Source organism: Fukomys damarensis, unplaced genomic scaffold (genome assembly GCF_012274545.1).
Source record: "Fukomys damarensis isolate Sample0158 unplaced genomic scaffold, DMR_v1.0_HiC HiC_scaffold_15, whole genome shotgun sequence".
Lineage (NCBI taxonomy): Eukaryota > Metazoa > Chordata > Mammalia > Rodentia > Bathyergidae > Fukomys > Fukomys damarensis.
The window spans coordinates 20,400,830-20,411,863 of record NW_022900927.1 but is presented as its reverse complement, the minus strand read 5'-3'; the positions used below and the strand labels follow the sequence as shown (position 1 = coordinate 20,411,863).

The 11,034-nt window shown below is 48.5% G+C and overlaps 1 protein-coding gene across 1 annotated transcript in view; it reads left to right on the top strand.

Moving 5' to 3' along the window:
• Positions 1 to 8,604: 8,604 nt before the first annotated feature.
• Smug1 (single-strand-selective monofunctional uracil-DNA glycosylase 1) overlaps positions 8,605 to 11,034 on the top strand; it is a 7,226-nt gene continuing 4,796 nt past the window's right edge. The window contains exon 1 of the mRNA XM_010609367.2: positions 8,605 to 8,666. The gene's annotated coding sequence lies outside the window, so the exon portion shown is untranslated. The remainder of the gene's footprint in view (positions 8,667 to 11,034) is intronic.

The window sequence follows — 11,034 nt, the reverse complement described above, 5'->3', positions numbered from 1 at the left end:
TGATTGCTCGGCCATCGTGACAGGGTTTAATGCATCCAAGGGGCCTTTCACCTTCTAGGGACAAAGCAAGAAGAAAAGAATGACTGCAGCATGAAGCACAGTGGCCAGACATCCAGAGGGACTTCCCCAGAGAGGTGTGGGAAATATTAGAGGTCAACTAAAAGAGGTTAAATAGCCACCTTCCTAATCTTCATGACCACAGGATGAGCAACGTGACCTTCCTCAGTCCGCGCTAAGAAAAACTCCTTTGGTGTTATGAGCCAGGAGGGACTGGAACCAGGAGACTAGAGTAGGACCCTTGTGGCCCTGGCTCTGTCCAAGGCTCTCACCTGTACAACCCCTCGGTGGCTGGCTGGGGAGGGGACCCCAGGGAAGGGGTGTGGAGGAAGTGCTGTCCCTCTCCCCACCTCTATCGGCCTCCGCGCCATCTTCCCAAGCTCAGGACCACTCCGCCCCCGCCCCCGCCAATCCATGAGAGATGGCTGCTGGGGACGAGTGATGTATGTAACGCAGATAAAATGTCAGCAATTCTAAATGGGCCCGGAGATGCGGCGTGGGGGTGGGGAGGAAGAAAGGGTGGGGCAGGGGGAGAGAGGAAGGGAAAATGAGGTGTGGGTCCTCACCGGGGACTGGGACGCTGCAGGGGCAGACACCCGCCCCCCAGCAAAGGCCAGAGGAGGGGTGGGCCCGGGAGGCAGGAGCCCAAATGAGATTTTGAAGAGGGAGCTGGAAGGTGGGGGTGGAGAAGAGGAGGCGGCGGGCGGGGGCAGTGGGGCCGGAGCTGCTGATGTATAGCGGTTTCATAACTTCCTCAGTATTAAAGGCAGGTTCATGGGGAGGGCAGCGCCATTAATCACCAGGCTGAATGGGGCTGGGATCTGCTGAGAGGCGCGCTTGCTGTCTGCTGCGCCTGCCCGGCTAAGGGCGGGAGGGGGCAAGCAGGGACGCCCCTCCTGAACTAAGGGGTAAGACCCCAGGATGCTATTCTGGATGTTGGGCAAGTGGGTCCTTGGCGGTAGAGCAAGGTGGGGGCTGGGGACCCTGATGGGAAAAACGAGGGCGAGGAGGGTAGACAGGGGCTAGGAGGGGGCAGGGGCTGGGGGGAATGATGGGGAGCAGAGGCTGAGGGGACCCTGGGGAAGAAAAACCGGGGAGGGAGGACTGTGCCTTTGAACATGAAATTGATCACATGTAAATATAATGCAAATGACATGCAAACGAGCACAGGAGTCTCTGGGTCCACTGCGCAGGCATTCTCTTCGCCAATTTGCAGCCTGTTCTATGCCCAGTACCTTCCGTGCTTCACTGTGAATATTTTCAGAGGGAGAAGGCAAGGTCTCCCTTGTTAAGGGGTGGGGCGACAGGGGCGGGGCTGGGAAAGGGTGAGGCCACGCCTGCCCTGGAGTGGTGACATCGGAACAGTGACAGGCCTGAGTGACAGTGGGAGGTGGAATTGCTGGGGGTTAGGAAAGAAATGGCTCAGCACGGAGGCAGAAGGATGGAGAGACAGGTCATCTGACAGTGTCCTGCGGAATGGAGCCTGTCCCAGCTCTTCCAGGGAAGACAGGCTGTGGCTGAGCTCCAGAGAGGCAGCGATCTTCCTGGGCTCACACCGCCGTCAGTGCTGGACCACCACTTCAAGTGGTCTTCACTCTGTTGTAAGCACATCCACGAGTGGGGTAAAACAAGAGTAGCGCTTCCTTCACTCCCCTAGTCTTGCGCTGGGGATCTGACAGGCAAGCTCTGAGCCACTGAGCCGCATTCTCTGCGCTGCCCAGGATTTATTGAGCACCCAGGAGGTACAAGGAGGGGGCCATGCTGAGGAGAGAGAAGCCCGAGTGCTGACTTCAGGAACACTGTCCAGCAGATCCATCAACATTTCTTTCTTTTTTTAAAAAATCTTTTATTCTGCTCTTTGTTTATATTTTGGGTTCCTCATATAAGATAAAGCATATGATATTTAAGATTGTGTGTCTGATCTCTTTCACATAATATTATGGTCTCAAGGTGCATCCACTTTCCTACACATAACAGTTGGTGACAGTGGTCACCAGAGAGGTACAGTACAGAGGGAAGGGGGACCAGGGAATGCCTTAAAGAGAGGTGGCTCTTTCTTTTTCTTTTCTTTTTTTCTTCTATATTGGTACTGCTAGGCAAGTAGTCTATTGGTGAGCTACATTCTTAGCCTTTATAAAATTTTTATTTTAGTTTCTTTAAATTTTGAGACACGGTCTTGCTAAGTTGCCCAGGTTGAACTCAAATTAACTTCCTTCCTTTTCTGTTTTTTGTGACTATGTAGCCCAGGCCGGCCTCAAACTCGCAACCATCCTCCTGCATCAGCCTCTAGGATTGTAGGCATGTGCCACAGTGCCTGGTTGGCCTTGAACTTCTGATCCTCTTACCTCAGCCTCTTGAGTGGCTGGGATTACAGGTGTACAGCACCGTACCCAACTGGGGGTGGGACTTGACCTGGGCCATGAGGCCTGGGTAGAATGTATTCAGTGGCAGAGGAGTGGGAAAAATGTTCTAAACCAGGAACGATGGGGGCCACTGCAGAGGCAGGAGAGGATGAGTAAGCCGGGCTTCCTGGTGTGTTAGTGCTGGGGTATAGAGGTGAGGGAAGTCAAGGGAGACGGTAAAAGGTGGGTCAGGGCCTGAGGGCCAGGACATGGATGTTACCTAGAGGCTGGGTGGGAGCAGACAATAAGGTCAGTCACTCACTGAATTACTGTTTAGTCAACAGACAGAACAGGGCTTCTGGTAGCTCAGGATGCAGAGACAGGGATGTGGTCCCCTTCCTCAGAAAGTTCACTTAGCAGCAATACTCAGTGAGTAAACTGGGGATATAGGAGTAGTTTCCTTTGACTGAAGGTTCAGTGCAAGAATCTACATAAAGTACTTGGGTGGCGTGCAGTGTAGTTAACTAAGTAGAGGTCAGTGATGGCTGCGGTCATCATCGGCACTGTTCCGCAGGTGTGGCATGGAGGAGGGCAGAGGCTGGGGGGTGGCTGTCAGTCCCCTGCAAGCCTCTGGGAGAGGTGGAGGGGGCCAGTGTGGGTGGGACAGAGAGGAAAGTTCAAGGGGCCTGTGAGACAAGCAAAAGGCAGGAGAAGGCCTGTGAAGGAGTCACAGATAGGCAGGGGAAGTATGGCCTGGGAGCCCCTCAGGGTGGCACCAGGGCTTGGAACACCCTCCTTGGTTCAGGTCTCCGCTCTGTGGCTGGTTCTCTAGGAGTGCAGGCAGGGGCAGGTCCTGGAGAGATGTTAGGACTCCTGGCTTTCCTTCCCATTTGGCTTTTTGGCTGTCTCCCAGACTCAGCTTGTCCCCTCTTCCTAGTTGCTTAATTCTATTCAACTGGTGGGAGATGCTCTTCTCATTCTACCGAAGTCTAACTTCCACCTTTTTCTGCTGCAGGACCTGGGGATCAGTCGAGCCCCTCTGCTGTCTGTCTGATGTCTGTGTGGTCCCCTCAGGATAATTGTTCTAGACAACTCTAACACCATTCAGACAGATTGTCCGGCCTCCTGGCCCCGACATCTCCCACCACTGCATCAAGCCAAATTACTCAGCCTCCCCCCACCCCTGGGCTCTGGCGAAATCCGATTAGCGAGGAGAGAGCTGCGCTCAGCTGACAGCTCCTCCGATAATTGCTTCCCAAGTAAGTGATGCAAATCAGCCCATCCAGCTTGTCCTTGCTTCTCTGCGGGGGGACCCAGGAGTCCAGCCCCAGAAAAGGGGACTGAGGCGGCTTGGAAGCTGTTGCCTGATACCATCGAAGTGGGCATCAGTCCATAAAGTTGGACTGTGCTGTCCTGGGGCTGAGGTGGGAGTGGTGGGGTACAGGCTGAGCCAGAGCCCTCTGGGTCTGCATTTCTGTCTTCCCACCCCTTGGGGAAGAATCCCATGTACCCATTTCTCTGTCAAGTAGAAGAAGGCATATGGAGGACACAGACACGGAGATTACTGAATGTGTTAGCAGAAATTGGGTGAACCTGTAGCCTAGCTGTCCTGGGGAGGAGGTGGAAAGAGACCGGTGGGAACTGCAGACAGTTCCCTCCACTTGTGGGGGCTCTCCCCACCAAGTAGGGAAGGGCATGGAGGGTGAGTCCTACGGGGCTGGAATGCAGCTGTCGTTCATGACTGAAGGCTTTCACAGGCTGATGAAACCTTGAGACGTGGTCTTGGGATACAGTGCCCTGGCTTAGCTTACACAGGAAAGACCTTTCTTCCTTTCTCTATTAGCAGGGCACTTTTTAGGGTCTGTTAATGAATCCCTCTTCCTTAATGCCTTTCTTTCCAATATCTTGTGTGTGTGTGTGTGTGTGTGTGTGTGTACACCCATGTGTGGACTGAACTGAGGGCTTCATGCATACTGAGAACACTCAGAGCCAGGTGTGGTGGCACACACCTATAATCCTAGCACTCTGAGAGGCTGAGGCAGAAGGACCACAAGTTTGAGTCCAGCCTGGGCAATTCAGCAAGACTCTATCTCAAAAGAATTTTTTCTTTTGAGTTGGGGTTGGGGATATAGTTTAGTGGAAAGGCTCTGGGTTCAATATCCAGTACTGCAAAAACAAAATAAATAACAGAAAGGACACACTCTGAGCTGGGTGTGGTGACACAAGTGGGAGGCTGAGGCAGGAGGATGACTGCAAGTGGGAGGCCAGTCTCGGCTGCATAGTGAGTGCAAGGCCAGGCTGAACTACACATCGAAACCAAACCCAAACAAAACAAACAAATGAACAAGCAAAAGGACACACTCTTCCACACCCCTTCCATCCCATCTCTCACTGATCTTGGACATGGAAGGTATTTTCCTTACAACCCTGAACTTCTACTCTTAGACCCAGCCCTTGCCTGTTTGTCTCCGTTGTGCTCTCCAGGGATGAGCTGCTCAGCCCCATCCTCTGTGCTTGTGTCAGGTGCGGTTCTATGGCCTCAATCTCGAGTGTTCAGTCCAGCATCTGCCCGAGACCCTGGCTGTAGTCATAGCAGCAGCAACTGACCTGCATGGGGCACAAATGCTGAGCTGGGTATGGTGTCAAGCACCTTATGTGATTAAGTCATTTAATTATCACAAAAGAAAACATAGGTTACAAAGATTATCCCATTTTACATCTCAGATAACTGAGGCCCACAAAAATGAAGTAATCTGCCCAAGGCCACCACTAGTACGTAAGTAAGTGACAGAGCTAGAATACAAATCTAGGTAGCCTCATTTTAGAGCCTGCACTCTTTCTCTTCCAATTCATATCCATTCATCCTCAACCTTTCTCTCTCTGTCCTGGGGACTGAAGCCATGGCTTTTGCACTGAGCTACATTCCATATATGTGCATATATATATTTAATTTTGAGAGTCTCACTAAGTTGCTGGGCCCAAGCTTGCAATGCAGGGATCACAGGTGTGCACCATCACACTCAGCTTCCAATGTTCTTTGAATGTTTCTTGGGCTGACAGAGGGGTCCAGTGTAGTGGAGTTGGGGAAGATGTCTACACCTTATTCCTTAGGGTTTTTCAAGGAGTCGACCAAGTGACACTTGGTACCTAGCGAGGGGGAAACATGGCTTTATTTTTTCCAATACCCGTCTTTGTTTTCTGCAACTGGAGGCCCTGCACTACTCAGGTCTTCTCTACTGTAGAAGCGTGGAATGAGCAGCCTAGGAAAGTGAGCGGAGAGTCAGAGCTAGGAGCTCCAGAGGCCGATAGATGGCGCTCATGGCCCAACACAGCCTCAATAGCCCAAGGAAACCTATGGAAAACAAGTAAGCCAGGTTAACCCCTTCCCCACTAGGCTCAGGCCTGAGATACAGGCTGGTGGACATCGGGCCCCTCCTCAGCCCAGGTGATCCAACTCTTTAGCTCCTTACCCAGGCCATAGCCTTCTGGTATCGACCTGCTTCTGGTATCATCCCCAAGGCTCTATCCATAAATCACTATTTCCAGCCCCTTGAAGATTTCTGAGAGGGCCAGGAGACTAAGAAATGGACAAGGCCTCACCTAAGGCTCACCTAAGGCCTCACCTCTAGCTCTTGAATGCCGCTGTATGTGTCTGTATTTCTCAGCACCATTTTCCCTGAGAGATGCACAAGGAGGAAAGGAGGAGCATGGGCTAGAGACAGAAAAGGCCTGAGACTCCTGTAGGGTCAGCTGTAACAAGTCACTGTGGGATGCTCAAGCCTCAGTTTTGCTCTTTATCTGGACTCCCTGACTCTGAGCTTGCTGGGGAGGACAGGCTTATAGGGACAGAAAGACTTATCTGGTTCTCTCAGAAAGTTAAAATTAAAAGAGTGCTTGCTTGTCACTCATTTTACTTATTATTGTCCTGCCAGAGGTAGAGTTGGCAGTGTGGAGGGGCTGCCAAGATGATAAACTAGAAGACAAGAGGGCTGGGGATTTAGCTCAGTGGTTCTGCTACCTGCCTTGCAAGTGCAAGGTCCTGAGTTCAATCCCCAGTAACAAAAAACAAAACAAAACAAAACAAAAAACCCCAAAACAAAACAAAACCAAAAAACAAACCACCACCACCAACAACAAAAACCACACACACACACACACACACACACACACACACACAAAAAAAACTAGAAGACAAGCAAGTGGCAGAGGGGTTGTGTGAGTAGAAAAGTGTCTATTGGATGGTTGAGATCTTAGAAAAAACTTTGTTTTGAGACAGGATCTTGCATGTCCCTCAGGCTGGTCTTGATGAATTCATGATCTTTCTGCCTCACCCTCTTCAAGTGCTAGGATCACAGGCATATGCTACCATTCCTGGCCAGATAGGAAGATTCTTCAACAATGAGATAACACCACAGTGAGGTCCCTCCCGCTTGTTTTTGTTTAGAGGCATACAGTGCCAGGAGTCATGGAGATAGAGGAGCCTGCTCTAGAGGCTAACTCTTATTTCAGTCATACCAGAGAAAGAAGCAAAGACAGATACATGCAGAAGGAGACAGACACAAATATATGGAGAGAAAGCTATAGAAGAGATGATATAAATTTACATATGTGGGGAGAGACAAAGACATGGAGAGGGGGAGAATCTGGTACAAATTAAAGCTCAGGAAATAATAGGTTTCATGAGGTGGATGATTCATTCTGTTTCTGAAGTCTTGCAAGGGTGGGAGTGGCTTCTCACTTTGGTGTCAGAGGGGTCACTGCTTACAGCTCCCTGAAGTTCCTGCTATACCTATTAAGTTTGTCTGTTAATAGAAGACCAGAGGAGGTTTGGGAAAAATGAAACATCCTTGTTCTCTCTCTTCTTTCTGCTTTTGGGTTCATTGGTCTCCTTACCTACCACCTATAGGGAGACCTTAGTTGGTGATCAGAGCCCTGGCTGTGTTCAGGCTGAGTGCAGGGGTGGGAGTGGGAGGAACCCAGGAAATAACTAGCTTAGGGGATGTCCGATCTATTGAAAGTCCTATAGTCAGAACACAGAAAAAGATCCAACCCAGGAATTGAACAGTTTTGGATATTGGTTCTGTGTGGGCTGTTAGGTGCAGTCGTGGAATTAGGATTGGTCAAAGGCTTCTTGTGAAGGGTGTTTGAGAGGGAGGATTTGGAAGAGTGGGGGGTGTGATAGTTAATTTTACATGTCCACTTATGTGGATTAAAGGCCACCCAGATATTGTAGTTGGTTTTTGCTTATAGGTGTGTCTGTGTGAGTGTTTCTGGAAGACATTTTGAATTGGTAGAATGAGTCAAGATTGCCCAATCCCTTGAAGACTCAATAGGACAAAAAAAGCATAGGACAGGTAAATTCTCTCTCTTTATGAGCCAGAACATTTATCTTCTCCTACCCTTGAACTTCAGTGGAGATCTGTCTGAGGGCCTTGGTTCTCAGGTCTTCAAGCACGCGGGGACTTATATCAGCAAGCTTCCCTGCAACCCTCCTTCAGACTCAGACTGAATTACACCCTGAATTTTCCTGGTTCTCTAGCTTACCAACGATCAGCAGATCATGGAATTTCTTTGGCCTCTCTCTTATTTTGTGGGCCAGTCACACGATAAAGCTCCTCAGAGGGGAAGATAAATATATATCCAATTGGTTCTGTTTTCCTGGAGAACCCTGACTAATATAGGTTATGAGGCTGGGCAGATAGCAAGGCAGAAGAGGGCGAAAAGTCAAAATGGTGAAGCTGTAAAGGGGCTGGCCAGTAATAGGGGTGGGACTGGCTGCTGAAGAGTCCTTAGGAGATGCTAGAAATGCCTCCGTTGATGTTCTGCATACAGTAATGTGCCTTTCAGGTTGCAAAGGCATAATCTCTTATACCTGGGGTAGCCAGATGGGTACAAATGGATTTTAACCATTTTCAAAATCCTCAGGTGGGTGAGAGATTTGGGGTGGTTGGAGCTTCCTGATGGTTGGGAATAAACTTTAGGGTTAGGTATTCTCACCTCTCAAGACTTCTAGATTTCTTTTTCAGCCTCCTGAGGGCTGTACACCACCACGCCCAGTTAGATGTAGCACCGACTATAAAAGTAAACTACAACTCCCAAAGTCTTTTTAGGGCTCACTAGCGCAATTTCCGGGGACGTGAGCATTTCCGGCGGAAGTGGCAGTCTCTACGCCAATCTCCTTTCCAAAATATTGTAGACTACGACTCCCATTGTCCTTCGCGCCGGCGTGGGGAAAGGAACTGGAAACTGGATGGGGAGCTGGACCAGGTGAGGGAGCAGGAGGCTGAGAGTGTGGGGTGCTGAGGCCAGCTGGGGGGTCCCAGGGTCCTCCAGACAGCTGAGAGGGTGCTCCGAGAGCCGGTGTTTTGGGGACCACGCCCAGTCTGGAGCTAGACCCAGGGCAAGGGAGAGCCAAGCCGGCCGTCTGGGAGGCTTGTGAATCAAAGCCTTCGGTCGGGCTGAGCCCGCGTGCGCAAACGGAGTTTTGTGGGGTGCTTGGCTTTGGCCCCTCAGAATCAGAGGAAGGGCGGAATAACCTTTTTTAGTCTGTGCTCTGCTTTTGTTTTGTTTAAAGATTTGCTTATTGTGCATGTAGGTGCCTGAAGTGCTTCCCAGAGACGGGAGTGGACAGTGTCGTGGGTCCCTAATGAACTGTCTAACTGCGTACAAGATATCTAATTAACTTACCTATCTGCAGTATTCCCCCCTCTGAAGAAGTACCTCTAACTGCTGTGAGGGGCAAAGGGCGAAGACAGCTCTGGCTACTTCCAGCTGAAGAGGATTGTAGTTGTGATCAGCAGTTAGAGTTACTCTGTACATACAGAGGGTTTGTCTAAAGGCCTTCGGTAGATGCCAGGCGTTAGCTTCGTAGCTTTCCAGTCTGGAGGAGACAAAGCCAAAGAAACAGTTCAGAATGCATGGGCCAAATTATAAGGTCAGCAGTATTGCTATAAATATAGCCCACAAAGAGGATAAGGAGAAGGTCCAGTGGAATTCAGAATCCAGCATAGAAGTCATATTGTATAGTTTAGCAGTTATGAGCTATTTACAAGGTCGATCTGGTGCATCTCAGTAAAAGAAGTCTAGCACATTTGTCACTGGTTCCATTTGTATGACTTCTTGGAGTCTGGCAGCCTCTAGACAAGAATAGACAAAACTTTTAAGAAATCAGAGTATGCATAATCTAAGCATTAGCACACTAGAATGAAAGGCATGTTGGTTAGAAAGTCACACTTAGAAATTCAAGTAGTGATTGAACCTGCTGGGCTTAGATTCTTTCATTGATAGAAGTTATGTATAAGTCTGATACTTTAAGTCTCTCTAGTTTTAGCTGTAAGATAAGAGACAATTTGAAGAACAGATTTCGCTAAGAAATATAAAACTCTAGCTGAGCTTTTATAGATTTTACCATAGTTTTTTCCTAATGATACATAACCATGGTCAGCTACTGGTAGAGCTGGAAACTGCCAGAAGGGCTCAGTGACTAGAGACCCTTTTTATACCTGGCTTTATTACTATGGCATTATTTTATACCTCTTTTGGTTATTATTTTCTTCTGGGTGTTGAAGACCAAGTTAAAGTGAGACCCGTGACACTGTATTTTCTAAAGCATCTACATTTTTTTAGGCTTCTGGTGAATTTTAAGTAGAACTTCCCAGTTCCTCTTTTAGGTGCCTGTAGTGTTGTTCAAGATATTAAAACTCAGGTTATACTGAATTACAGTTACTTGCCTAACTGTTCTCTCACAGTAGTTTATGACTTATGAAAGCCTGACCTACATTTTTTTTTCACTTTGAATTAACTTCCCCACAAAGAGACTCCACAGTTCTTTCACAAATATTGAAAAATAAATAAAACAAGTTAACAGCTGGTGGTGGATCGATAGCATATGGAACTTTCCCAGAGTAGAGAGTTGAATGACTTGCTGAGCACAGTGGTATAACTTGGTAATCCTAGCTACTCCAGAGGCTGAGGCAGAAGGGTTACAATTTGGCAAGACCCTGTCTCAAAACAAAACAAAACAAACAACAAACAGAGAACCTTCTTAGAGCTAAAACCAGGACTAGAGTTCAAGTGAGTTCACTTCCAGCCCATGGTTCTTACTATCAGATTAGGCTTTGGAACTTTGGAATACTGAAAATAAGATCTTGTCACTTTTTTTGTTTGTTTGTTTGTTTTTTTGAGACAGGGTCTCACTATGTAGTTGAGACTGACCTAGAACTCACTATGTAGCCCAGGCTGGTCTTGAACTCACAGCAATCCTCCTGCCTCAGCCTCCTGAGTGCTGGGATAACAGGCATGTGTCACCACACCTGACAATCTTGTCACTTTTGTGTACTCTATTCTTGCCTTTTCTAGCTCTGGTCTCTAAATGCAATAAGTAGTAGACCCATCTTAGCACCTAGAGTGGAGCAGAGGGAGATGCAAAGGAAGGACCCCTGAAATGTTTGGGTTCACTGCTTTTGTATAAGCTCAGTTGGTCCTGGGTGGCCACCTGGACAGATAAAAGTTTTCTAACATTAGAAGGACTTCTTAAGTTCAACCTCTGTTTATTCTTTTCTTTTACTTCCTGTAATCTAGGATCATAGAATAGGCTTCCAAAACTGTTGTGTCAATCTTTTTTTTTTTTTTTTTT